The sequence below is a fragment of the Durio zibethinus genome, chromosome 1 (genome assembly GCF_047325235.1).
Source record: "Durio zibethinus cultivar Kanyao isolate XHJ-2024 chromosome 1, ASM4732523v1, whole genome shotgun sequence".
Lineage (NCBI taxonomy): Eukaryota > Viridiplantae > Streptophyta > Magnoliopsida > Malvales > Malvaceae > Durio > Durio zibethinus.
The window spans coordinates 31,917,725-31,930,439 of NC_143162.1; positions in this window are offsets into that span (position 1 = coordinate 31,917,725).

Below are 12,715 nucleotides of genomic sequence, written 5' to 3' on the forward strand. Positions count from 1 at the left end.
TTTTTCATCTATTTTCCTTTTATAAAAATTTATTATTAATAATATTATTAATTTATTTTGTGTTGTTATTTTTTTTATAATAATAATTCTTTAACATTTAGGCAGAATTATCATTATTTAAAACATGATTAAATTTTCTCCAACATCTAGGTAGGAAAATTTTTCTTATTACTAATTTATTTTATAATCATTCTTTATTTTTTTAATATTTATTTTTTTATTTAACACTTGGTTATTAAAAAATATTAAAAGGAATCAAAAGTTTTGAAATCATTTTTATTATTATTGTTGTTGTTATTATTATTATTATTGTTATTATTATTAATCATTATTATGAAACAACAAATATTTATTCTAATAAATTCTAAAAATTTTAAAACATGCATAAATAACAATAATAATAAAATAAAAAATGATATAAATAATATATAAAAAAATTAAAAAAAAATTTTTACCTTAATTGAACTGATCAATGGTGTGATCAACACCGATTAGGCTGGATCGAAAAAGGGGATTGTTTGATCGAACCGACTGAAAGGTAGTTCGACGAGCGATTCAGTTGAACCGGTTCAAGACTGGTTAAAGAATGGGTCATCAGGTCCGGTCACGCGAAGTTAGGGTCAAATCCAGGTCACGCGTGGATCTCTTTGGTTTAAAACGGTATCGTTTTAGGTTTTACTCTTCTATATAAAATGATTTTTTTTACTTTATTTCAAACCCTCGTTCTAAAAAAAAATTTCTCAGCCTAAAAACAAAATCCTCTAAAGCACTACCGGAGTCCGTCACCATGCTACCGTGCCGTCGTACCGACCGCTTCCTAAGGTCATCGTTGATGGTCGCCAGCAGCCGTGTAATTGCTAAAAAATGCCAAAAAGATGTCAAAAGTTCTTTTTAATGCTTACTTCCTAAATCTAGCCTTTTTTCGTTAGAAACAACCCCGATAGGCGTAGATCAGGGCTTAAAGTTTTAGTTTTCTTTTTAAACTAATACTGATGTATTTCCTTTGTTTTTGTAGAGAGTTTAGCGTTGGGTTCCTTCCTACGGGGAAGATTATTTTTTTTTTGTAAATCTCTTTGTTTGTTTTTTTTTTTTTTGTTGTGGCTGGGTGTTTCGAGTTTTTAGCTTTCTGATAAGTGAAAGTGAAAGGCTTTAGGTGCAGGCATAGAGACTAGGGTCATCTAAGCCTTGTGGTTTTTTTTTTTTTGGGTATGGAGAATTTGGGGTTTTTAGAGGTTTGAGAGCTGTGTTTTCGAGTATCCGAAGCTTGAGGGTTTCTAGTGTGTTCGAAAATCGAAAAAGAAGAGAGCTAAGTGCTTTTAAAGAGATGGTTGTCTGGGTTTCAGGATAATTAGGGCATGAGTTTGACAGGGTAGGTTGTAAGGGTGGTTGTAGGGCTCTAGTGAGAGGACTGGACAAGGGTTGACAGTGGTGCCGTACACGGCATCCACTGGCACCAACCCCCTGTTTTTTTTTCTTTTTTTTAGCTTATTATTTATTTTATTTTTTTTGTTTGTATTTTTTAAAATATTTAATTAATAAATGATATTTAATAAATAAAAACAACAATAAAAATGAAATAACAACAATGGGCTTAGGCTCGAAGAAGAAATTGGCTTTTGGCCCGCAAACTCAATAAAACTCAAAATTTTAACCTAAGACCCGAACAAAATTAGTGTCTACAGCTGTTTTTCTTTACGCACTATTGAGAATCAGGAATAGGGTAAAGACAAATATAATAATTTTGTTCGAAAGAAAATCGAGGATTTATCAAAAGTTTTTTTTTAATTTTTTTTTTGTCATTGAACCTCAAGTCAAGTGATAAAGACAACGACTGAGACGATACCATGAGTCAAAAAATAAAGAATGACTAGGACAACACTGTAAGTCGAGAAATAAAAAATCGACCAGGACAACATCACAAGTCAAATAATAAAGAAAACGACTAGGATAACACCACAAGTCAAAATTATGAAATCGATCGGAACAACACTACAAATCAAAATTATGCCTAGAGGTATTAAAATTATGTCCGAAGGTCTTAGAAAATTATACTTAGAGGTCTTAAAAATTATGCTTGAAGGTCTTAGAAAATTATGCTCAGAGGTCTTAAAGATTATGCTCGAAGGTCTTACAAATCTCAGAATCTTTGAATGCTCCTTCTGATCAAAGGTAATGAAACTTTGAAAATTTAAAAATCTTTTACCCGAAGGTCTTAAAAATTCTGCCTCGAGGTCTTTAGAGATTATGCCCGAAGGTCTTATAAATCTCAAAATCTTTGAATGTTTTTCTCGATCAAAAGCAATGAAACTTTAAAAATGTAAAAATCTTTTACCCAAAGATCTTAAAAATTGTATCTGAAGGTATTTAGAGATTGTGCTCAAAAGTCTTAGAGATTATGTCTGAAGGTCTTGAAAATTACAAAATCTTTGAATACTCCTCTTAATCAAAGACAATGAAACATTAAAATGTTTTACCCAAAAGTCTTAAAAATTATGCCCAGAGGTCTTAAAAATTATACCCAGAGGTTTGAAAAATTACAAAATCTTTGAATGCTCATTTCAATCAGAGGTAATGAAACTTTAAAATATTTTACCTTGAGGTCTTGAAAATTATGCCCGAAAGTCTTACAAATTTTAAAATCTTTAAATGCTCCTCCCAATAAGAGGTAATGAAACTTCAAAACGTTTTGCCCAAGGGTCTTGAAAATTATACTTTGAGGTCTTAAATATTACAAAATCTTTGAATGCTCATCTAATCAGAGGCAACGAAACTTTAAAATTTTAAAATTTAAAATGGGTTTGCCCCAATCAAAGTTGATAAATGAAATCATGATACAAATGACCATTCTCATCAACTGATGCTAATGAAAATGTCGATGTGAATGCAAATGTCAATATAAATGCAAGAATGTAAATGCTTGATGTAAATATATTTGACAATGACAATATTCTTTTCATGTAAATGCCCCTACAAATACCTTTTCTTAGAATGCAAATGTCATGATGTACATGCAAATTTTTTTTATGGTGCGAATGCAAATGTCTTATACAAGTACAAATACAAGTGATGTAAATACGAATATCTTTCTTATGATATAGATGCAAGCGATGCAAATGTAAATGTCTCTTTAATGATGCATAGGCAAGTGTTGCAACTACAAATGTTTCCTTTTTTATTTTTTCATTTACAGGACAAATGTCTTTCTAATGATACAAGCGATGTAAATGCAAATACTCTTTTTATCCTTCTTTTTTTTAAAAGATCTTTGTTCAAATTTTTATTATTTAATTTTCACCAAAAATGATCTCGGTATTATGTATAAAATGCTCAAATAATCTTAAAAATTTTTAAAAGTGATCAAAAAATTACCCCACATAAAGTATCTTTGCAATCAATGTGAAAATTTAAAAATTCAAGACTTTCGAATCTCTTGAAAATTGATTATTACTATTTGGAATACTTGTGGATTGGGGTAATTGATAATTCAATTCTTTTCATTGGTGGGTATATCTCATAGAAAGCTCGATGAGGGTTCAAAGGTTTCTCTTAGGCTCACAAAAGAGATAATTTTTTGAAACACTTTTATTGAAAACATGATACTTCAATGTGTGTCAAAACTAGCCATTACTTTCTAAACAAGGTTTGAGAAGAAAAAAAGGTTGGTTTTCTTTTTATATGAGTCATGAAATATATACCTATAATTAATGCAACATACTTGTATGAAATGCATGAACCTATCAAGTGCACGTTATATTTTTACATAGAATGCGATGCTTGTGTTATGTCAACCTAATGAAATTGATACTACTTTAAAATATGTAATGAAATGAAGTGTGCGCATTATCTATCAAAATGTGCACAGGATACATATGCATGAAATAGAATGTATGTACTATCTATCGATATGGATGGGATGAAATGCTCATATTATCATATTATGATGCACATGGGATGAAATACATGAATTATCTTATTAGATGTATAAAAATGTGAAAGACGAAACAACATTAAAAAATTTTTCTTTTTTTTATAAGGAAAAACACATTTTTTTATCACACAAAGTAACTAGAACTCGAACATTAATTTTTATTTAGCCAAAAATTTAAGAAAACCCTTTAATTTTTTGAAATTTTTGTTTTTTTTAATGTTTGTTGGATAATGCTAAAAAATTATTTTAGTCTAAAATATGAAAATGCAAAATTTGGATAACTACCAAATGAATGAAATACATGTCAAAAGAAAAAAAAATCTTTAAAAAAATGTTTTTCTCTTATTCTTACAAAAAGACAACGCTCTATCGAAGGCTAGTCCCCTGAGGTTCACTATATGTTGAGTGGGGATTAATTCATATAAAGCTTCTCAAATTGTTCCTCATTGGCATCCACATTGGACTAGCAAGGTATCTCTATCTTCACTTATTATAGGCTATGAATAAAAATTGTTCAATTTGAGTGGAAGTGTTTCGTTAGCAAATGCAAAGGTTATCGTCTTATGAGAGCGTAGTTACTTCACTTCCTCCTAAAAGGGATGGAGCCTAGGTCTAGAGCTCATACATGTAAGTACATATGCAAAAGTGTGCAAAGTGACATATTAATCATAATAAAATAAATCATAAACACAAAATCAAAGTAAAATAATAACTTATATACCATTTATTTCATTTATTAACTTGTATAATTTTTTTCTTGAAAAATTAAAATAAAGGGGATTAAATTGAATATCAAATAAAATTGATTAAATCTAACAATTTTTAATAGTGCATAATTAAAATTTTATCTTGACTCTCAGACATCCCCAGTGGAGTTGCCAAGCTGTCAACGGTTTTAGAACCGTTAGACATAAAAAATTTTAAAATAAAAAAAATGAGAGGAGTTACCACCTATCTTTTTTAGAGTATGATTGATCACCTAAAAATTTATCTTTTTAATGAAACTATAAAAATGAGTTTAAAATTTATCCAAAAGATAAATTTTGGATAAATTTTAGTTTAGAAAATCAAGTTGGATTCGAAAGTCGGTTATGTGTGGGGAAAGATTAGCACCCCCCATAACGCCTATAAATTGGTACCATTTACTCATGCACTATTTTGGATGTTGGATGAAATTGTTTTGATTTGAAATTTAATAATAATTTAAAAAAAAGAATTTAATTTTATCAAAATTTTTTATTTACGAGTATCGTGAAAATCTTTAAGTTGAAGAATTGTCCTAAAATTCTCCAACATCTAGCAGAATTTTAAAAATAACTCTTTTGACTAATATTTACCTTGACATTCCTTGAAAATGAAAATAACATTCTTTTAAAAAAAATAATTGTTAGTGACTCTCCAACATCTAGACAGAGTACCAAGAATTATTTTTTTCAGAATATTATTTTTGTTTTATTTTAAAATTTCACATTTTTTAGGTAAGCTTTTTTTTTTTTGAAAAAAAAAACATTTTGTGTGAAAAAGTATATGATAGAACTAACAAGTAGTGAACAAAAATTAAAGGCATAAATATACGAAATGAGTGCAAATAATAGCAAATAGATATATATGCCAATAGGTGTTATGCATGATGGTGAAATACAATTTTGTATCTGGGTCCTTAAATATAATGAGACCACCCTGATTCTCCAACATTTAAACAGAGTTTAAGTACGACTATTTATATTTAAAATCTCACTATACATATTTTTTATTTATTCCATTGTTAAAGTGAATTAAGGATTGGCATGAAAAACATAATGAAATAAAGTTTCTTAAATGCCTCATCGTCTAAGCGACATTCGAGAACAAATTATTTCGAATGAGATTTTCACACGTATCTTTAGGATTTTGCAATGGTCATGATTAAAGCTTAGGTCGAGTTTTTAAAGTTTGAATGATTTTTAGGTAATGATTCGGAGTTACCTGCCAAATTTGAAATTTTGGATTTAAAGGTTTTGGATTTTAGGGTGTGGGATTTTGGATTTTAGGTTTTTGATTTTTGATTTTTGAGTTTTGAGGTTTGAGATTTTAGTTTTGATTTTAGAAGGTTTAGGGTTTTAGTTTTAAGATTTAAAGAGTTTAAACTTTTGAATTTTTTAAAAAAACACGCACATTTCTAAAAATTCTCAGCATCTAGGCAAATTTTCGAAACAAATTCGATTTTTATAATTTTTAAAAGTTAATTAAAATTTTTTCATATATTTTCCTTTTATAAAAATTTATTATTAATAATATTATTAATTTATTTTGTGTTGTTGTTTTTTTTTATAATAATAATTTCTTAACATCTAAGCGAAATTATCATTATTTAAAACATGATTAAGTTCCCTCCAACATCTAAGCAAGAAAATTTTTCTTATTACTAATTTATTTTATAATCATTCTTTGTATTTTTTTTAATATTTATTTTTTTGTTTAACACTTGGTTATTAAAAAAATATTAAAAGGAATCAAAAGTTTTGAAATCATTTTTATTATAGTTGTTATTATTATTATTATTGTTATTATTATTAATCATTATTATGAAACAATAAATATGTATTCTAATAAATTCTAAAAGTTTTAAAATATGCATAAATAACAATAATAATAAAATTAAAAATGATATAAATAATATATAAAAAAAATTAAAAAAAAATTTTACCTGAACCAGACCGATCAACGTTCTTATCAACATCGATTCGACTAGACCAAAAAGAGGGATGGTTTGATTGAACCGACTGAGAGGCAGCTCGACGAGCGATTCAGTTGAACCAATTCAGGATTGGTTGAATGATTGGTCATCGAGTCGAGTTGCGCGATCTCGAGTCAGATCCAAGTCCACACATAGATCCCCTTGATCTAAAACGACGTTATTTTGAGTTTTAATCTTTCATATAAAACCATTTTTTTACTTCATTTCAAACCCTCCTTCTAAAAAAAAACTTTCTCAACTAAAAAAAAAAAATACTCTAAAGCACAGCCGGAGTCCAACGCCTTGTCGTTGTGTCGGCCGTAGCCTAGGGTCATCGTCGGTGGTCATCGACAACCATGCAATTGCCAAAAAATGCCAGAAAGATTTTGAAAGTTCTTCTCAATGCCCTCTTCCTATATCTAACCTTCTTTTCACCGAAAACAACCTCAATCAGAGTAGATCGAAACTTAAAGTTTCGATCCTCTTTCTTTTTTTTTTAAACTAATATTGATGTGTTTCCTTTGTTTTTGTAGGGAGCTTGGTGCTGGGTTCTTCCCTGCGGGGAAATTTTTTTTTTTGTATATCTTTTTGTTTGTTTTCTTTTTGGTTGTGGCCAGATGTTTTAGGTTTTTAGCTTTCTGATAAGTGAGGGTGAGGGGCTTTAAGTGTAGGCGTAGAGACCAAGGTCGTCCGAGCCTTGTGGTTTTTTTTTTTTTAGGTATGGGGAATTTATGGTTTCTGGAGGTTTGAGAGCTGGTTTCTAGGTATCTAAAGCTTAGGGGTTTCTAGTGTGTTCAAAGATCGAAAAAGAAAGGAGCTAGGTGCTTTTAAGGAGATGGGTGTCTAGGTTTCAGGATAATTGGGGCATGGGTTTGGCAGGGTAAGCTGTAAAGGTGGCTATAGGGCTCTGGTAAAGGGACTGGACAAGGATTGGCATTGATGCTGTGCACCACATCCACTGGCACCAGCCCCCTGGTTTTTGCTCTTTTTGTTTTTTTTATCTTATTGTTTATTTTATTTTTTTGTTTTTTTCTATTTGTTTTTTGTATTTTTTTAATATTTAATTAATAAATGATATTTGATAAATAAAAAGAATAGTAAAAATGAAACAACAACAGTGAGGTCAAGCCAAAAAAAGAAATCGGGCTTTAGCCCGTGAATTCGATAAAACTCAAAAATTTAACCCGTGACTTGAACAAAATTGATGTCTACACTCATCCACAAGAATCAAACCCGAATTGATAACAATAGAGCTCCATTCCTTATCAATTGCCCTAACCACAGTGTGTTAATATCTTAGACTTTTATGTTAAAGTAGGATTCCATGTTATATATTTTATATGTAAGGCACGGATGATGTAATATCTAACATATATATTTTTGGTTGCAGATTCTCCTTGGTGCCACATGGATTTTTTTCCCCTTAATATAACATAAATAACACGTCCATAATTAATACTAATATTTCCAAATCAATATGTCAATCTAAAAGAAGAAATGAAAATTGAAAACCCTAATACCAAGTGCGTATGCATAGAACTTGACCCACTTCACATGTGAAAGAATATGGAAGCAAGAGGCCGCTCTTTCTGGGAAAAATGGGGGACCAAACAGCTGCCTAAAGCTCAAAAGCTTATTTTGAAATACCCCACTTTGACTAGGGGAGTAGTACTGGATTAACCATACATCAATTTTTTTTTTTCAAAGTTTCCAATATGATCATAACTTGATGATTTTGGCTTTGTTTGGATGCGGGGAAAATGAATGGGCATGAAAAAGATACAAGACCTTAAATTAGATGGGATGTGGACAATTAAACCCATATAACTCATCTCGTGGTCAAACAAGTTCGCAAATCATAATCTTTTATGTTTTTTAAATAATTCAATAAAACAACTCCATAGACTTGAAAATAATGAAAATAAATTATAGAAATTAGTTCAAGTTTCATTTCTTACTAGATCATCTTTGGTCGTTAGTAGGAGAATTCCATCAAATTGCAATTGTCGGATAAAATATCAATGCTCATCTCTATTGTGTGTCATAGAATATAAATGCTCATCTCTATTGTGTGTCATAAAATACGATCCCCCCCCCCCCCCCCCGGCAAATGATTGATAAAATAGCTGGTAATCCCTTCATGAACTAAATATATATCAAGGAACATATAAACATTATATAATTTAATAAGATTAATTAAAGAGAAAAATTAGTGACAACCAGGAGCATGTTCTTCCAATTAAGTGAATTAAACCTTCTTTTTGGTGATCAGCCAATAAAAAATTAATCAACACCCAACTAAATCGAACTGAATTGATCATTTAACCGGTTTTGGGTGTTCATTTTATTATTTAATTGTTCAAAAATATTTTGTAAGTGATGAAATTTGAGTTTTTACTTTTGAAGTTGTATTAAAAACTTTACCATTAAATTCAAATGCATGGTTTTGTTAATTATTTAGGGTAATTTTTATCATTGGTCACTTAACTATCACAAAATTTTCAATTATGTCATTAAACTTCAATCTCTCACAACATGATCACTCAAGTTTCAAGTTTGTCAAATGAATCAAATCTAATCATCCTAACAGATATTCTCCAACCAATGAAAAAATGATATGACTGCCACGTAAGCAGCCCTCCTTTATGCAAATTGGTTCAATAATTAGATTGTAGCCATCCTTTATACAAATCAGTTCAATAATTAGATTGTTTGTATAATTGATTCAAGAAAATTCACATTCATCCATTGGATTTGTGAAAAAAAAATCAATGACTTATTAAATTTTTTATTGATCCAAGTCACTTAAGTATGACTTTTCAAAATGATTTAAGAACATTCCTAATTTAATTTTTTTTCATATTAATTATTAATTTTTTCATTAAAAATTTTTTTCCTAAAATAAATTATAAATATATTTTAAACTAAAAATCTTTGTAAATTTAGCTCATTTTTGTAATTTTTTAATTTAATCTATAGTTTAATTTATGCTATTTTAAAATATTTAATTTTTTAATTCAATCTATAATATTTTTAATTTAATCTATCACTTAATTTATATTTATACTTTTTAAAATTATTTCGAAAGGAGATTAAACTTAAACAAATTTTAAGATATTTTTTACCATATAATAAAAAAAAAAAGTTAACCCGTTCTAATTTCTTATATTTGTAGTCTGTCGGTGTCCGTGAGTTCCAACTTCCAATGGGAGTGAGGGACTTTCAAGAAAACATTTTCCTTGTGTCATGATGAATTTTTATGGCAATGATCTTTCCAATTTTTATAGAAGATGAATGAAATACTATATTACCTAATGATATGATCAATGACTACAATTTATAGATGGTGAATGATAAAAAATAATTACAATTATAGATACATTACAAGGGATTAGGCTTTTAGTAGTATTTTTTTTTATATTTAGCAGCGTTTATAAACGCTACTAAAAGATTAGAAACGTTTGCCAAAAATATCATTAAAAGTGTCACATATACCTGCATCGGAGAAAATAACGGTATTTTTAGAAAAACACCACTAACTTAACAGCGTTTTTATCATAAAATACCGTTAAATTTAGTGACGTTTATATTAGAGGCGTTTATAGTATAAAACGTCACTAAATTTAATGACATTTATAGTAGAAAGCATCGTTACATTTTGGCATTTAGATGTATTTTTAGGTACAAACGTCGCTAAATTAAAAAATTTATTTTTTAAAATTTTCTTTTAATATTGATTATTATCATTAAATAAAAAATATTAAAGGAAATAAAAACGAACTTATATTCATAAACTGAATATTATAAATACATAATTTGTTCTAATATGGATGGAACACAAAGTTTAATACATACAAAACATTCAAATTATTTTAGTACATTAAAAAAAATTTTAAATGTATGGAATTGATGACTGCATAGATTTGGAATACTATCATTTGATGAAAAATTTTTCCCACCTTGGTCACTATCATCTTCTGTTGGTGATGGTTTTCATGCACAATGAATCCTTTCAAGCAAGATTAAGTCGTTTCATTAAACACCATGATCTGAAAAAATAAACAAAACAAATTCCAAGATGAGATGAAAAAAAAAACATAATAGACTATTTCAGAATGATTTCCTAAGGATATCTTGAATGAATCAATAAATTCATGTTAACAAGTAACAATTTTTTAATAATTTAAAAAATATTTTGTTGAAAAAAAATTAAACTTAAAATTTCATTCATGTTTGTAACTAAATTCAACATTAAATTTCAAGTTTTTCAGAGAAAAATCTTATTTCTTTCACTTTTTTATTTTATTTTGAATTTTTCTCACCAACCAAACAAAACCAAACTTAGAACTGCAATAACGAAATAAATTGGTAAAAAAAGAAAAAGAATGGCTAAACACTAAAAATTGTCAATGTTGAAATGGAACTTACCAATAGAGCTTGAACGGCAGTAGCAACGCAATAAATCAGACATAAAATTTAGGGATTTGACCCAATAAATCAGATAGGAAGTTTAAGGATTTGAATCAAATTACAAGAAAGCTAACTTGAAATTTGCAAAAACGAAAAAAAAAAAAAAAGATGAAAATTGACCACAAAATGACTGAAACTTAGGCATAAAATGAGAAGAAAACGACCCAAAATGAGCAGAAATAAAAAAAAATGAGTAGGGGAAAGAAAAGCAAAAAGGGGGTTTTATGGGTTTAAAATTTAAGAAAAATTTAGCAACGGGAAAATATGATTATTGAAGGTGTTTTTGACTAAAAATGCCTCCAATAATCCCCTTCAATTTTTTTTTAGGATTATTCAAGATATTTCTGAAAAAAAAAACCTTCAATAATCCTCTCCATTTTTTATGAGGGGATTATTGAAGGCGTTTCAGGCAAAAAATGCCTTCAATAATCTCCTTAAATTTTGATGAGAAAATTATTGAATACGTTTTTTTATCAAAAACACATTCAATAATCCCTTTTAATTTTTTACAAGGGATTATTGAAGACGTTTTCTGTCAAAAAACGCATTCAATAGTCCCAAATACTTTTTTATAAGGGATTATTGAAGGTATTTCAGGCAAAAAATACATTCAATAATCTCTTTCAATTTTTTACAGAAGATTATTGAATGTATTTTCTGTCAAAAACGCCTTTAAAAATCTCTTTCATTTTTTATAAAGGATTATTGAAGGCGTTTTAGGCAAAAAAATGCCTTCAATAATCCCCTCTAATTTTTTATGAGAGATTATTAAAGGTGTTTCAGGCAAAAAATACCTTGAATAATCTGCTTATAAAAAATAGAGGCGATTATTGAAGGCGTTTTCTGTCAAAAAAACTTTTAATAATTCTCTTAAAAATTTGTAAAAGATTATTGAATGCATTTTTTGTCAAAAATGCCTTTAATAAATCTTCTTGTCAATAAATCTATCAAAAATGGAATAGCCTTGTCGGTTAGAGCATACGATTGTTAATCATAAGAATGTAGATTCGATCTCTCCTTTCAATAATCAACTTTATTTTTTGTAAGGAGATTATTCAAAGTGTTGTCTACCAAAAATACCTTCAATAATCTCCTATTTATTTTTTATGAGGGGATTATTCAAGATATTTTTTACAAAAAAAGCTTTCAATAATCACTTTAATTTTGTAAAAATTATTATTCAAGGTATTTTAGTCGATAAACGCCACTAATTTTTATCTTTAATAGCGTTTATAAGTACAAATACCGCTATTTAAATATTTAGTGATATTTTGATAAAAAAACAACTTAAGTTTCATAAAAACATAAAAGTTAACTACGTTTTTAAGTGAAACGTGGCCATAAAATTACTACTAATCTTTTATTTTTTTGTAGTGATAATTATAAGTCTTCATTTATAATTCAAAATTTTAATTTAATAAATTTATGTAATCATTTAAATAATAAATATCATCAAATTTAATTTGATATCAAATTTCAATACTTATAATTATTTTTTATTTTTAAACTATAATTTTTTGAAAAAAAAAATTGTGTACAGAACTTCACTCTATTGAACTGAGTGGTAAAAAAAAAAAAAAAAAGAACAGTACCCATGTGTT